Source organism: Lutra lutra, chromosome 8, assembly GCF_902655055.1.
Source record: "Lutra lutra chromosome 8, mLutLut1.2, whole genome shotgun sequence".
In the NCBI taxonomy this organism is placed as follows: domain Eukaryota; kingdom Metazoa; phylum Chordata; class Mammalia; order Carnivora; family Mustelidae; genus Lutra; species Lutra lutra.
In genome coordinates, this window is record NC_062285.1 from 82,728,259 (window position 1) to 82,746,071 (window position 17,813).

The 17,813-nt window shown below is 38.2% G+C and overlaps 1 protein-coding gene across 12 annotated transcripts in view; it reads right to left on the bottom strand.

Moving 5' to 3' along the window:
• Window positions 1-17,813, bottom strand: part of PLEKHA5 (pleckstrin homology domain containing A5) — a 227,994-nt gene that overhangs the window by 139,912 nt on the left and 70,269 nt on the right. Inside the window, exon 1 of one of the 12 annotated variants that reach the window (XM_047740357.1) lies at window positions 6,719-6,850. The exons of the other annotated variants lie outside the window; for them this stretch is intronic. The gene's annotated coding sequence lies outside the window, so the exon portion shown is untranslated. Of the gene's footprint in view, window positions 1-6,718; window positions 6,851-17,813 lie in introns of those variants that run through there. 12 annotated transcript variants of the gene reach the window in all.

Sequence of the window (17,813 nt, forward strand, 5' to 3'; positions counted from 1 at the left end):
TGTCCTCAAAGGAAAAGATATGTTTCTGAAATACGAAATCGCTTTTAGTAGGCAAATCATACTTTCTCATTGACTTAAGCTGTAATTTCAGAGATTTATTCTTAAGGAAAAAGTATAGCTCCAAGGAAAATTTATGCTTATATTCAAAACATACTTTCTTTCTGACAGAGAGAGGGAAAAAAAATTCCATCATAGTTCATCTCAACTGGGGAAATAAAAACCCCAAAGATGTGTGCTGGACAGCAGACAAGCCATGTACCAGACATTAAGGAGATTAGGAGAAGGTCCTGGTTCCTAATTGTAAACCTCTTCCACTGAAAACTACCCATGGTAAATGATGGCTAAGGGGGACGTTCCATCTGTATTAAATAAGGCATAGATCCTATGCTCTGGGCTTGTGGTTTGTGGTTTTCTATCTTTACAAAGTAGATTTTAGACTTACACTTCAAAATGTCAGTAATAAAAATCACAGAATATTTGTAGGATTTTACGAACACATGTATTATTCATTAGATTGTCTATGCTGCATATTTATTGTCTAGTCCTTCACACTGGAGTAAATATGGCTTATGAAACCAACACTGACTGTACATTAGAGCTTCCTAAGACACTCGGTCTGTCTCCATTCCCAGAGACAACACAAGATCAACACAGAATCTGCTGAGGATCCTGGGGGTCAAGCAACCAGCTCATCTGAGGTTTCTAAGTAGCCCAGGGTAGGAGTCCTTGCTCCCACGTCAGTTAACAGTGTATCCTCCCTTCTAAGAATAAATGAGGATGTGAGAACATGTGTACTCACTGGATTACGGCAAGGAAAACCACAGTTGGTCAGGAGCCAAAACAGGAGCCTCTAAGCTGATGACTAATCAAATGATCCATTTTTCTTTCTTTCTTTCTTTCTTTCTTTCTTTTTTTTTTTAAAGATTTTTATTTATTTATTTGACAGAGAGAGACACAGTAAGAGAGGGAACACAGGCAGCAGGGATAGGAGAGGGAGAAGCAGGCTCCCCACTGAGCAAGGAGCCCGATGCAGGGCTTGATCCTAAGACCCTGAGATCATGACCTGAGCCGAGGCAGCCGCTTAACGACTGAACCACCCAGGCGCCCCCAAATGATACATTTTTCCCAAAATAAAATCAAGACAGAAAGTCCTTAAAGTAAGTGGGTGGGAAAGGGGAGCAGCCAACAGATCTTCTACTTTTATATGAATCTGATGTGTTTCACTGAAGAGGCAGAAGGCTTGAGACTCAAGTAGACTAAGGGAATAATGGCCATTCTTTAACCTTCCGGGCAGCATTCAAGGTAATGGGGAAGAAACAACACATCCGCAGGGAAGAGAAAAAGTTAACAAATCCATTTCAGGGCCAGTGAGCTGAGGAGCTGTGGAGGAGAAATCACTCTGAAGTTATTATCATAAACTGTAATTCAAACCATTTTAAGGCTTAACCCCTATAAGGAATATCTGTGACAATCTGGCAAGGAGAACTTGCCAACAGTTAGTCACTGGGAGGAAACAAAGGCATTCTAATATCAAGCTTAACATGGGTGGGAGGAAGCTATTTCTGTTTGGAAATGATATAAGGCTAGTGTTGTTCCTATCACTGTTATTATTTTAACTTTTATTCTGACCTGTGGTCCTTTGTTTTTATTACTCCGGCAGATGACCCCTGAGGAAATCTAGGTTACAGGAAACTGAAAATGTTTATTATTTTTTAACAGACAGTATTTATTTGAGAGGGAGGGGCTTAGATGAGATGGGGAAGCCGACCTGCGGCTGAGCAGGGAGTCCATCACAGGGACCGATCCCAGGACCATGGGACCATGACCTGAGCCAAAGGCAGATGCTTAAGGACTGAGCCACTCAGTGCCCCAGGAACTGCAAGTGTTTAGAGTGAGTTAGGCAGGACTGAAGCTGCACATGTGGTTTATTAAAAGGAAAGGTGCTGGTGAAGATCTGGATGTGAAAGTCCAGGAATAATGTGGAGAAATAGCAGAACTAAAGAACAGAAACCCTAAACCCTGATTCCTAGACTAAATGAGCTATAAATGCAAGAGAGGACTTGAGAAAAGGTTGCTGAGAAGAAACTAGATGAGAAAAGAACCAGTAAGTCAGGAGCGACAACTAAGAGATTGCGGATGCAAGTTCAAGACGATGTGAAATCGAGCGGGAATCTGGGTACCATCAACAAAACACTGAGGAAATGAGGAAATGACAGACAGAGGTTAAACACACAACAATTTGCTGAGTATTTGTTTAGTGGCCATCTATTAATGGCCTAATTAAAGAGCTAAGTTATGTCAAGTTAGGGTTAGTAATGGCCACTGTATATATACTTTTGATGTACCTGTCTTAAATCACTGATACCCCTGAGAGCTCATTAAAATAAAGTAGTCTTATATCAAACCAGCTAGCTGACCTTGAATTTGTCAAAAAGCCACTGATAGAAGAACAGTATTAGAGAGAAGGTAATGTACGACTGTCACGGCCCCAGTGACACAGTATTTGAGGTACCTTTCCAATGCCGACCTATGCACCCATTCAATCTCTAACATCTGAACAATCCTGCTACAATAGGCCAGACGTCACCATATTTTTAATGGATGAGCCATACAGTTCCAGAGTTCTGGGGTATAAGTAATTATAAAATTCTATCAAGGTCAATGAAGAATTATTTACAGCTTAAAAGAAAAAAGTCCCTGTTACCTCATATTATCTGCTCATTTATGAAGATTATGGTATGGGGTCTAATAATTTTAATATGTTTCTTAAGTTATAATGGTATAAAAAGGGTTTTGTTTTTAAAGAACAGCAATCTTCATAAAAGTAGAGGACACAGAAACAGAAAATATAACTTTTCAAATGGTGGTATTGATATAGATTGAAAAACATAAAAAAGTAAAAAAACTTAATTCAATAAACATTTAGTGTGTGCCAATTATATACCAGGCACTGTTGGGTTTCCACTAATTTAAGAGTTCATCTTTCACTAAATGTGATTTTATTTATAATAACATTGTTTGTATAGTAATATGAACAAATTTGAGGTATTTCTTTAGCCTAAATATTCATCATTTTGTCTACAAGGCCAAACACAGCTGAAACACACAGGTATTTAGCAATTATTAGAAAAGCTGACTAAGCAGGTGAGACTCTTTCAACACTTTATCATGTATATATTCTGTATTTATTTATTTAGAGTATGGGAGAGGAGCAGAGGGAGAGAGAGAATATTAGGCATGTGGAGCCCCACACAGCATTTATCTCATGACCCTGAGATCACAAGCTGAGTCCAAATCAAGACTTGGACACTTAACCCACTGAGCCACCCAAGTGCCCCTACGTTCTGGTTTTAAAAATAAGTTATAGGGGCGCCTGGGTGGCTCAGTGGGTTAAGCATCAGACTCTTGATGTCAACTCAGGTCTCTATCTCAGGTCATGAGTTCAAGCCCCACACTGGGATCCATGATGGGCATATAGCCTACTCAAGGAAAAAAAAAAAAGTCACATAAAGAAAGTCCAAGTATATTATTATTTATAAATCAGTATACTTCTGTGAGTCAGGTATTTAAAGTAGAGTAAGTAAAATTTTGAAAAAAATTTAATACAGAAAAAAACATTAATTGTTTGAAAGGGGTAGTAAGGAGACAAGCATTTATTGAATGCTCTGTGAGTGACATGCTGGGTTCTCTATATAAAATTAAATACTCATAATCTAAAAGACAAACATTGATGTTTCTGTTTACTATTGAAAACACAGAAAGCAGAAAAGAAGATACTTGCCTCAAGTCATAAGTGGCAAAGCTAGATTAGAACCCAGGCCCACCAGATTACATATACTACTAATTCACCATTACAAACCATATCTAAAAATTGATTTCTCTATAGGAGTAATCTAGGAGTAACTTTAAGAAAATGGATGAAAACTTTTGAGAATTATCAAGATCTTTACTGGGTCATATTGCCCCTCATCTAATCCCTCACACAGTGTTGTTTATTGCTTATACTTTTAGTGTTTGGGTCTTTCAAAAATGTCATTTCAGCTTATGTCACTCATACTGTTCCAAATCTAATCATACCTCTAACTGTACATTTACATTGTATTTCTAAAACTGTTCTTCTAAATGTAAAATGAGAAAAGAACTGAGGCAATTTCCTAGAAGATCGAAGCAAACCCATAATTATTCCACTTATCCATGCATTTCAATGTAAGTGTTCATAGTCATAATTACTTAATGTTTACTAAGTATTTACACCATATATTGTCTTTTCTTTTCAAAAGTAAACCATATTTCAGAGAAAGTTAAGTTCTAGAATAAAATTTAACAAGATGTTAAAGGCCAAGAAGTTCTGCTCTAAACAAGCCTTTATGGCCCATTATTCCCCAAATTTACTTGACCCTCGAACCCATTTTCAGGTAAGACCACTTAGGATCTTTAAGCGCTACTGAACTTCACAAATGTTAGGGAACTAAATTATCCTTAATTGGTAGATGTTAAGTAAGTGAGTAGACAAACTTAATGATTTGGAAATGAACAAGATATACAGGTATGTGCTTCACCTGTAGAACCTGGCAAAGAAATCCTCGTCATCAGTCGTTCTTCTTATCATATTTCCCTCCTTTCACAATATTTCTCTATATTTTTCTTTAACAGACTTCAATTGATTATCAATTTCTCTCTTCTTGAAGACCTATGAAGGGCTATGATTAGAGGCAAATGGGACCAAATACTTAAGAGAAAATAGTGTAAAGTATAATTCTGCCATGGAAATTTCATGATTATTTACAGACTAGGGTAAATATGTATTAGCAAAGTAGTTCCAAAGACCACAGAGGACTTACACATTTTTATTTTTACACATTCAAAATATTTTTAAAAGATATTATTATTATTTTTAAATATTTTACTTACTTATTTGACTGAGAGAGAGACAGCAAGAGAGGGAACACAAGCAGGAGGAATAGGAGAGGGAGAAGGAGAAGCAGGCTTCCCAGTAAGCAGAGAGCCCAGTGCGGGGCTTGATCCCAGGACTCTGGGATCATGACCTGAGCCCAGGTGCCCCTAAAAGATACTATTTTTAAGTAGACTTTACCATTCACATGATCCACTGAATTAGCCAGCCAGGTACCCCAAAATATTAATTAAAAAAGGAAACATTTAACAGGATTTTGTAAAAGCAACACTTGCTCGGTTTTTCCCCACAGCAGCTATCTGTGAAGAGCTTACAGCCCTCGTGAATCTTTGCAATAGTTCAAGAAATAATCTTTTTACTTTAGAAATCTTAAATGAGCCTCCTATTATTACCACAGCAAAGTACTCTACTAAAAATAAGTGGAAATAAACAGAGTGTGCATGCTGCCCAAGGTCACACAAGTGAGTCAGAATGTAAAAGTGGAATAGATTTCTTGAATATTGTCACTTAATCGTCATCTTTAACTGGTAACCCTCCCTTTTCATGAATATACGAGCTTAAGTATACACCCACCTCCTTCACATGTGCCAATCCTGGAAAATGGCATAGTGGGGGCAGTTCACAAAATAAAGATATTTCAGGAAAGCATCACATAATTGCCTGGCATTTGAAGGCACTAAGTCTTTAGTATTCTCTTCCTAGTCCTCCCACCCCACCACATTGTTTTTCTAGAACTCTTTAAAACACCTTCTATACCTCAAATTCCCTACCTGACATTTTACTAATAAACGTGATTTTTCTCAAGGAAATAAATTTGGTAATTTTATGCCTTTTCTTCAAATCTTTAAAACATGTAATAATTTGTCTCATGCAGAGTATGTAATTTTAATTTCCAGAATACCCTGAAGAGTTGTCTGCCAAGTTTATCTATGATAAATAGAAATCAAAATCATGTTCATTATGAAATAATAATTTATAGACTTTAAATATTATTTGATATTATTAGAACGTAATATGGAAAAAATGCACAAGAACTTCCCCCTTTTAAGTTCATGGTAAAACATGAGCACTTGGATAACAAAAAAAACCATAAAACATTTCCTAGCAATCACCATAATATGAGCTCAAGAGAAGTAAGAAGAGCCCAAAACGGCAAAACTATTATTATACTCCAAACACTTACATAGCTACTTCAACAACTAAAAACAGAACGGATTCTAAATATGAATACTGTATAACTGGAACACATTTCACAAAGTGTTGTCAATCTCATTTTATTTTCGGGTACTGTAAATGACCAGTTATATTATAAAGCCAACTGATTTTTGTATCATCTATATAACAATATGTACATACAGTATATTATATCCTCTCATTTTCTTTCAAAAATTCTTGTTTTATGCTAAATGACTCTTACCCGCTACTTTTTAAGGTAAAGTGTAAAATGTGAAAGTAAAAATTATAATTTCATCAAAATACAAGAACAAAAATGCTGAACTGTCCAAACAGACAAATCCTGAGCTCCCTGAGCACACAATTCTGCCAGCATTATTCAGCACAGTGAGCAAATGAAATTTGTACAGAACACGAAGGAGTATCATCATAGCAATTTATGAACTTGTCATCTCAGAAATGTACTGAAAATATTTCAAAAGAGTGAGATCTGGGCAGCAGAAACAATTTTCTCCCAATCTCAGCGAAGCTACTTGCTACATAAAGCTTCAGCTTAGTACAAAACAGGCAGCAGATAAAAGACACAGCCTTGCAAGGAATTACAAAATAGAATAAAACAGCTAATTAACTCACCAAATAGCCTTTTGTAAAAACCTGCATTCTTCTTTTTGTCTCAGGCTTCTGGTTTCCAAAGACAAATTATATGCCCTCTGACAGAATGATGACAAAAGGGCACACGGTGAGCTCTTTCCTGCTCTTCCCCCTAGAAGAAAACTGAACCTCACTGCAGTCTCCAAGAGTAAGTACTTCCTATGAGCATGCTCGGTATCTAATTTAAATGACTTGGTATTTCATCTCAGCATGTGATGGCCTACTTCCAAACAGACCCAGAGAGCTGCAAATTCAATCGAAGATCATGAACTGCCATAAACTAAACGGAACCGCCAAATGATAATTGATTTGTTTTTGACTTTGTGATTTTTGTGGTTCATTTAACTCGATGTGCCTGGAAATAATTATTTCTGTAATTTAACAAACAAACAACCCCCCCCCAAATCCCCGGGTTTCAATATTTCATTTACTATGTCAACGTAAGTATTTCTCAAAACACTGGAAATATCAAGGCATGCAGGATATGGCCCCCAAAAGTAAATGTGACCACTGATGATTTAGGCAAACCGTAAGCCATTTATATTTCCCTTTTTAACCTCTTATTCTGTACTCCTGGCTATTCATCAAATAAAACAATCTGAAACTATCTAGAGTATTTCTATTTTTCCTTTGGAAATATTAGTAAACATTAATAAACTGAAATGTTCAGTATCTTTATTAAGTATGTCTACTAACTTCAAAATATAGCAGTACAGACTTTTCTCACCTACAGATTATACATTATATAATAGAATATACACTTATATAATAACAGGCCTCACCCAAATTTTGATAAAGCTATAAGTAGGATTAATAATTTTTTTTGCATTTTTAAGAACAATTTTTACAAAAATACCACACAGACAAATCAACAAAATAGTCTGCATATGTATGCTTATGTAATCAAATAACTAATTTGCCTGGTATGCTGAGCAAATTGCTGCAAAGGCATATAATTTTGCATGATGGAAATACTATCAAGAAGCTCATGGTGACCATTTAAATCTTTCCGAAGGAAAAAAAAAACCCAGCACGGCAGATACGGCCCCACCAAAACCATGCAGACAATTCTCACAAATCCACTTCCCATTTTCACCTTGGGCAGACAAACAAAAATAGAAAGTGGTCATACAGCTGACAGACTCCAAGCTTGGGAGAGCAAACCACAGGCAGAGGGGGGCTAATACATCTTTATCTGGGTCCATACACTAACTTATGATTTTCCTTTTTTCACAACCAGCCTTGATTACTTCTACACTTCCCCATCATTAAATACTTAACTACCTCACACACAAATGTCTCATTTTATGAATAGTAGCCTTGCTTCCCCTTCCCTCCTGAACCCAAATTAATATGAAAGACCTGGGAAAATAAGAAGGCACAAGAAACAGACAACCTCAGTGGCCTATGAGGCGCCCCTCATAGATGGTGAGACAAGATCATTAAGAGGTTCAGAGAAGTCATAAAAAATAAGACGTTAAAAAGGAACACGAAAACTGTTTATGGAATCACACCTACCTAATTCCAACACCTTCCCCCCCACCCAAAAAAAGGTGTTCAGTTCAAAGAAAGCTACCAACACATCATTTTCGTTAGCATGCTACCAAAGCAACTCATCACTCCCATTGCCAATGAGTGCTAGGTAGTTGAACTGCAAGGTCTGCAGGCAATGCATGCTATATAAGCATTCTCGCTCTCAAAAAAAGTGCCCAGTACAAGAAGAAGCACAGAATAAAAAGCAAATACCAAGAGTCATACAATGTATCAAACAGAAAGTGTCAACATGTATGCGTTTTGTGTACTGCTAAGTCTAATAACTTTTGTGTACAATGTGTGTCAGGGTGAGGAGTCCATAAAAACAATTTCTAGAAAGCTATGCTCTCGGAAGGAGAAAGGAAAGTTCTTCAGTGAAACCACATCTATTTCTGATCCATAAATATTTACTGAGAACGTGTTCTATACGAGCATGGTGCAAAGCAATGCACAGTGGAGACAGAAACAAGGTACGGACCACGGGACAGAGTACATGACACTAATAGAAGATGATCACAGCAAAGGAGACATAGATGGTCTGCTGCACTGGGGAGTTTAGAGGGACGAGAGAGAGCATTTTGATGAGGAAAATTTAGAGAAGATTCCGGGAGGGGGTGACCTTTTTGAAATGCTGTAGATGAACACTGAGGATCTGGACCAGAAAGAAGAGGCAGGGAAGAGGAAACAGCCAGGCTGGAGGCAGACGAATAGGGCTGGAGAGGACTGGGGAGTGGTGCGGGGACTGAGAATTGTGGCACTGGTGTGAGCAGTGGGAAGAAGTGAAGGCTGTCAAAACTGGGAGGAGAGAAAAGAGAAAACATAAGCTAATATTCAGGGAGATAGAATTTGGAAGCAGACGGCAAGGGCTTTCCATCCTGGATAATGAGGAGTTAGGGTCAAGTGCTCAACAGCTGAATGGAGGAGATAACTTTGGAAAGACAGGCAGATAGGAGATTAGGTAAAAAGAGGCATTAATTCCAGCACATTGTCATAGCACGTCCATTTTTTAACTCACATTTTTACTTCTTCCATATCACTTAATAGGTCTTTAACCCGAATTATCTCTCTCTTAAACATTCAACTTTGGCATTCTGATTTAAAATTGAGGTCATCTTGTAATTACATTTACCTTTGATCTTAATTAGAGGTCCTTTCCCCCGCATCTTTATCTCTCACCACTCACTCTTTAATTTGCTTGCTTACCCTTTTTCTACCTACAAAATTTGAAAAAATGTTTCCCAGATGCTACTTTGATAAGAATGAATGGATTTGTAAAAATTCAACAAAAGATACAATCTATTTCTATGACAAGTGAGTAATCTGTTAAGACTTACATAGTCTGGTGCACTGCACGCAGACACAGGAGGATAGATGGATCACTCCCAGACCAAACATACTTCATTCAGTATTCAGTATTCATTCTCTGAATACTGAATCACAGGGAGGAAACGGGAGGAGGGAGAATGGAAGTGAGGACACAAGCCTTATTAGACTGTGATCTGTCGTCATTTTGTTTTTTACCATAGCTCACAACAGAATCATTTGTGTGGCTGAGAAAGAACTCAGGCACACACATTCAGGGTCCCAAAGGCTTTCAATGTGACCAGGGTGGGGCCAGACATTATGAACTCTCCACAGGATTTTGAGTTTCTTTGGGGAAGAGCCATGTTCTAGGCACTCACTAGTGCACGGGGTGAGATGGACCCAGAAATAATCACGGAGTACTGATGCTACACAACTCGTTGGCAAAAGATTCCTATTTATTGTTTACTGCCGTCTCACTCAGAGATCCTTAGATGGTATTTTACCCAAACAATTAACAGCAGTCTCTCAACTACTGGTTGAGATTGTATTTTTAAAAAGTGGAAGCACTTTGCTTTTTAAAAATATTCATTCTTAATATAATAAAATTAGAAATTCTTTTCAATGTATATACCAAGAAAGTGAGCCCCAAGAACTGTACAATGACAAAGAAATAATAAGTAAAAAAAGAGTCCCAGGAGCATATATTAATAAGAATCTTGGGCAAAGGCATACATTTTGTATAACAACTTGTCGAAAAAACCTGTAAATTTTAAAACATATTTTGTACAATAAACTTAAATATCCTAGTGACTTTTATTGCAGTGATAAGCCCTTAGCATCTACTTTGCATGTGGCAAGATAATGAATAGACCTAACGATACATTATTTTGACATTCAAATGGTCTTTTGCTATAGACAATGCTAGACTATAAGAAAATCTCTGGTGTTTTACTAGAAAAACAAAAGCAAACACAAAACAATTTTACTTCTGTATAAAGATATAAGAGAAGAGTATTTAAAAAATACTGTATTGTAAACAAGAAAAGAAAAAAGGAGGGTGGGGCAGGATTACTTCCTATTTTCTAAAAGGGACAGACCAGAATTTCTTTCTTTCTTTTTTTTTTAAAGATTTTATTTATTTATTTGACAGACAGAAATCACAAGCAGGCAGGAGGTGCGGGGGAAGCAGGCTCCCCGCTGAGCAAGGAGCCTGATGGGGGGACTCGATCCCAGGACCCTGAGATCATGACCTGAGCCGACGGCAGAGGCTTAATCCACTGAGCCACCCAGGTGCCCCCAGACCAGTATTTCTTAATGTCTCTTCCCCAAAATCAGAATAATAGTATTTTCCCCCCATCCAACCTAAGGATATTCTTAATTGGTTAAAATATTATCTTAAGTATCACAGAAATTTGTAACTCTTAAAAAACAATTTGTTCCCTTTTGTTCATTTATTCAGTCAGTCTAAAAGTATTTAGTGAGCATCAACTTTATCAGACACTGCTGTACATGTTAGGGATACAGTGGGACAAAGTACAGACCTCTCACAGAGCTCACAGTCTCATGAGGGAAAAGACTCAGTCAATGATATAGACAATGGTGGGGACAGGGTTATACAAAGAAGATGGGCTGGTGACAGAGTGAATGGATGGTCAAGAGACCCGAAGAGGCAGCATTAACGCAGCTTGAACACTGGCAGTTAATCCCAAGGCTTCACTGTTAGCACATCTGAAGAGGAGGAGGAAGGCCTCCAGTGACCACAGTGTGGTGGGGCTGAGGCAACAACGGTGAAGAGACGAACGAAGTCTGAGAGGCAGTGGGTCAACTAGTGTTAGATTTATAAGCCGGAGAAGGTACTCTGGGTTTTATTCTAAGTGCTGTGAAAGCCACTGCAAGGCTGTGGTATGATCTGTTTTGCAGTTTTATATTTTAAGATGTCGTCTCTGGCTACAGTGTGGAGAATGGATTGTAGTGGGTCAAGGGTAGAAGGAGGGGAGAAGTTGAGAGGCTGCTGTTACTGTTTGGGTGAGAGAGACAGTGGCACAGATGATCAGGGATACTTTCTGAAAAGGAGGGATCAAGAGGGCCTACTGATAGACTGGAGAGGAAGGAAGAAGGGTGAGTGAAGGTGAGAAGGAAATTAAGGATGCCTGCAAGGTTTTTTGTTTTTCTATTATGTCTAATAGAAACTATGTGGAGAGGTCAGTGAGCAGAGACTTGGGAAAAGGTCTAGGTGGGAGCTGTAGAAGTATTTACGCATACAGTGTGCAAAGAGCCTTGGAAGTCAATGAGGTGACCTAAAAGAGAATACTATGCTCTCATCCATCAACAGTGCCTACTATGGCCCTGTGCTAGATACTTGGTGTATCTGTGGGAAAAACAATACAAAACAAACACAAAATCCATATCCTTGTCCTCACGGAGCTTATACTCTATCAGAGAAGATAAACATAATAAATAAATAAACTATGTAGTACGATAGACGAGGCAAATGCTATGAAAAAAAGAAGAGGTCAGGGATGTGGCTAGGATAATGTGGGTCAGGGTAAGCCTCATTCAAAAAGTGGGATGGGAGCAAAAAGCCAGACAGAGTGAAAAGGTCAGTGCCAAGGCCCTGAGGTGGGAATAAGTAAGATCCTCCAAAGTAAATTTCACTGGTATACCTGAAGAATGCAAGTGAGAGCGGAATGGCTACAGCGAAGGAAAAACTGCCAGTAAAAGAGTACCCAGAAAAGCAGCAAGAAATCCCGACGTGCATGATGTCACAGAAGCCAAGGGAAAAAACATGTCGAGGACGAACTATGCTGAATGTTGTCAAGAAGGTGAGTAAGACCAGAACAAGGAGTTCTCAACATTCAAAGAGCAAAGTGGAGTCAGTAGATAAGACAGCTGTCTCTGCTGAAGGGCAGGGAAGGGGGTACATTCGGCAAGGGGTTTATTCATTTCTAGAGGTAATAAGACTAGCTGGCTCTCAGGACTTGACCAAATTCTTGACTGACTGCAGCCAACAAATCAGGATTTAAAAATTTCCAGTCAGTTTCATCAATCAATCAATTCTGGCACCCCAAAAGCCCATTCTGCTAGTTTTCTCACCCCATTAATTATAAACCACCCCGAAATCACTATTCTAAGTGATTTTCATAAAATAAATGAAGAAAATCACCGATAGAAGAAAAGCTGAAAACCCCTCAGCCAGGGTTGCAGCTTTAGCAGCAACATGGCCCCAACAACCACTTTCTGAGAACCTCTTCAGGTATGGCCATATACGACTGATCCTTCTCTTGCACGAGAACACTGTCAGGTGGGTTTTTCTATTCACATTAGTATGAGGAAAGGTGAAAACACACAGATGTCATTCAGGGCTGCAGTGCCCAGAAACTGAAGGAAGGGGTAAGAGAGGCGGCTTGTTTTTTTCCTGCTCTGCCACAGTGTCTCCCTTCTAGTCACACTCATCTAAAAAAAGAGGGCACACAGGGGCAGGTTTCCTTGCTTTGTTAGGCATTTTTCCAGCTAGATATGTTAATGGTTATTCTTCACAGTTCTATTATAATCATTAAACATTGTTGTATTAGCAAATAGACAACTTCCTTGATTTTTTTCCTTCCTCTCTTCTATCCAACTATCCCTTCCTTCATTTCATAAATACTACTACTACACAGAAGTAGACGCTCTGTACTAATGCATTTTAGACAAGTCAGTTTTCTAAAAATAGTATCTTCCCAAATAAGCATCACTGTTGTATAAAAAGCATAATTTACCAATGTATCAACAACAATGATCACAGAATTTTTGTACTTTATTTAAATAAGTCACTAAAATGACACCAGGAATTAGGTTAAGTACCTTAACACTTTTTTTTTTAAAAGATTTTTATTTATTAATTTGAGAGGGGGGAAAAGGTAGTGGGAGAACCAGATTCCCTGCTGTGCAGGGAACCCATGAGGGACTCGATCCCAGGACCCTGAGACCATGACCTGAGCCCAAGGCAGATGCTTATCCGACTGAGCCACCCAGGAGTCCTGGTATCTTAACATTCATTTGGAAAAATTGCTTTCTGATAATTCATGGTTCAATTTTTTTCACTACATATATGTAACCATATACATTTACATTCTAATGACCTATGAAGAGTCAATTTAAGTCACTTGTAGGTGGTAATTTAAAACTTTTGATTGAGATAGCTCATTCCTAAATTTTTGAAGGTTATCAACAACATATAAATTATAATGTGCTGATAACTGAGAATAGAAAAAAAGGAGTTTAAGAAAGGGTCAACAAGACCTCATGACACAGAAACAAAATCCCTTTCAAGAAATTAGACTCAATGGGTGCCTGGGTGGCTCAGTGGGTTAAGCCTCTGCCTTTGGCTCAGGTCATGATCTTAGGGTCCTGGGATCGAGCCCTACATCGGGCTCTCTGCTCAGCGGGGAGCCTGCTTCCTCCTCTCTCTCTGCCTGCCTCTCTGCCTACCTGTGATCTCTGTCAAATAACTAAATAGAATCTTTAAAAATAAATAAATAAGTAAAATTTTTTTTTTTAAAAAGGAAATTAGACTCAAAATATCATTAAGGTCATGGAAAGAACACAACCATTGCTTTAAAAAAACTATTTAGATTGAGAAATAAACTTCAGTCATCTCATTTAGTGTATGCAAGGCAAACACCAGATGCTCATTAGGCCAAGTTATACAAACAACAACAGAGAGAAAACAAGATGCCAAAAGTCAAGAGAATAATCAATAGGAAGGGCTGCATAAATTAACTTCTGGACTGTGGAACAGGTCGCGCAGCTTTTAAAAATAATAGGTGAGAAAGAACTGTGTGTCCTGTCATGGAAAACATCTATGAGGTACATATATTATCTTGGGTAAAGGAAGCAGGGAAGAGAACAGCAAATATTAATAGTACGGATAAAGGCTACTTTCACTTTTTACTTTACACCGTTTGTGCTAACCGTTTGTGCTAAATTGTTTTGATATCATGTGTTAGTTATGTAATTAACAATTAAAAAAGAGAAAGGAAATGGGAAAGGGAAGAAGGGGTGGGAGGAAAAGAAAAGAAAATGGAAGGGAAATAACAGGAGCTGAGAACAAGATGACAGATTTATGGGCAGGCAGTGTGATGTGGAGACATCTGGAGTGAGATGTCCCCAGTTGGAGTCCTACTCCGACTACTGAATTTGGGCAAATTAAACTCGCCAAGGTTCACTTTACTCAAGTGCTGAGTGAGGATAATGCTATTTTTTACCCTATGGAGTTACTGAGAACATTAGATGAGCCAATTTTTGAAATGCGCCTAGCACAAAGTCTGAAATGGTGTGAGTGCCCAATCAGTGGCAGCTATCACTCTTTTCTAAAATTAAAATGCAAAAATAACTTCACCTCTAAATCTTTTCCTCTTGATACCATAATCTTAACGTATATTCTGTTTGGTATAAATTCTTCTCCCTAGTTTAGAAAAGCAGGTTTTAACAATGACCACAAAGTCATTCTGGTTGAAAGACATATGCTGGTGGTACTATCAGAAATACATTTCCCCTGGGATTTCCTCAGACACCTTCATGGGAGCACCTAGCTCCTTGACCTTGCTCATACAGCACTGAGCCCTAAACTTCGTGCTAATCATCTGGAAATTCCACTTCTCAATTTGTCTGCTGCATATCATGAAGACTGGTAAGTACCTGTATCTCAAGTCATTCTGCAGTAGAAGGGCAGAAAATGGTTATTACTCATGGGCATATTCTCAAAACTGTACTTCCATGTTAACAACAAACAACAACAACAACAACAAAGGCGAAACTCTAGCCATAAACCAGAATAGATTTCGAAGTAAATAACAAAATTCCTAATCTCTAATTCAGAGTAAGAAATAAATTAAAATGTTTAAATTGGTTTTTCACAACCTAATTCAGTCAATATAATGTTCACATTTGCTTTTCAAATGCTGGCTTCATGTGTTCCCACATGGGCCCTATTCGAAGCTCATGAATTTTCTTAATAAGCGAAGTCTTGCCTAATGAAGCATTATTCTTGCAAATCCTACAATATTCTGTCCCTCCCTCTTCTAATTAATATAACTTTTTTCTAAAAAAATTAAAAACAGTTAACATTGCACTCTCTCTTATGTTTAAAAGTTCACTTACATGCTACTATCCTTAGATTTATGCATCTCATCAACTTTCCAAAACCTAGTCTTGGTATTTAAAAGTCTAAAATCTAGAGTAGGCATCAATAAACTTATTGTTCAAGGGGCACCTGGGTGGCTCAGTGGTTAAAGCCTCTGCTTCGGCTCGGGTCATGATCTCAGGGTCCCGGGATCAAGCCCCACATCGGGCTCTCTGCTCGGCACGGAGCCTGCTTCCTCCTCTCTCTGCCTGTCTCTCTGCCTACTTGTGATCTCTGTCTGTCAAATAAATAAAATCTTTAAAAAATAATAAATAAACTTATTCTTCAAAGGACAGTAAATATTTTAGACTTTGTGCATAGTCTTTGTCACAAAACTATTGCCTCTGCTGCTGCAATAGGAAAGCAGTCACAATGTGGAAACAGAGGAATGTGGCTGTGTTCTAATAAAACTTTATTTACAAAAACAGGCAGCATGCTGGATTTGGTCCACAGGCCACTGTTGCCAAACCCTAACCTATAGTATCAATTAAGTAGAATGCTATGACAATCTTCTCTACTCTTTAGAGGTTAAGTAACACATATCTTTGGCCAATTGGTTTAATAGGTTATTTTACTTGTTAATGATTAGTATTACCAATTTTACTAAGAGTAAATTATTTTCTATTCTTACTAATTTCATTTAGGGTCTTCCCAGTATTTAATTTTTCATAATTCTGTGCTTAGCTAACTAAACAGAACTTGCTTAATCATTATTTCATAAAGAATCCCAATTTCTGAAATTTATCATTTTTTATACCTTTAAATTCTCTCCAAAATTCCTGTGAGAAGTAGAAATGTCCATACATCTCTGTAAATGCTTTACAAAATTCAAAAATAAAACGAGCATTTATAGGTTTACTTTTTCCTTCGTTAAAAATTCAAGGCAATCATCAACAAAGTTATCTGTCTATGGTGCAGCAGCTAGTCTCTAAGACATGTGCGAGGATCCTCACCTCCTGGTATTCACACCTGTGCAGTCCCCTCCACTCCAGCTTCTGCCTTGGTCTCTTGGACAGCTCACTCTGGACAAAGCCTGGTGCCAAGTCATGAGGGCACGGATCCCTGCAGAGGGGTCCACATGGAAAGAAACCAACTTGCCGGCCATGTGATCCTCCAGCTGAACCTTTCAAACTTTTAGAGACTGAAGCTCCAGCCAAGATGGAACTAAAACCTGTAAGACACCTGAGCCAGGACTGCCCAACCAAGCAGCTCCAGAATTCTTGTGCCACAGGAACCATGAATAGTAAGAAAATGATTATCGTACTAAGTTTGGGGGTGATTTGAGGTCACAGAATATCCTCCTCGTCTGATTAGATTACAATTTAGCTTATTCTGTAAAACCCAATGAGTATTTTGGTTCATGGCAGCTGCAGTTGATTAACATCTCCTGTCTTGCAATGAGATGAGTTCAGGAGACAAAACCAGTATTACCAACAACCAACTGGGCTGCATAGCAGGGATGACTGTTTGCTCTTTGCTCACCAGCATTCACTGTTAACTCGATGCTTGCCATGTGGAAAGTTCTGTGTCAGGATATCAACATAATTTCACTTCTCCATACGGGCACATGACCCATGATAACAGTTACATGCAAAAACCAATCCCTATTTCACTTCCATTGGTGCCTATTGGTTACACAGGTCAGTATTTGTAAACCCTGGTCTAACTCATTAGAGGATCATGAAATACAGTTAATGGGATGCTTTCTACCAGCACTTAAAATGGAAGAGATGATACAGGTAATACGGGGAAAGTATTTTTTCATTTTAGTTTATATATTAAAAAAGTATTTGTATGTAGACAACACACATCATGCAATAATATGTATTTCTGACTGTGGATTATGGTCAAAAAGTTTAAAACCAGTGACATGAAATACCAATGGTAACATCCTTAGGAACTAAGGATGAGTTCCCACATTCTCAGTTCTCACCCACCGTGTTCTTTTCCAACTTCTCTTCTCCCTGCTTGCTGAACTCCTGGGCTTCACCGTGAAGCTCATTTTATTTTCATGTTGAGATTTTAAAATCCCTGTGGAAATTGGCTCTGGCCCAGGTGTTTTTTCCTAATCTCAGT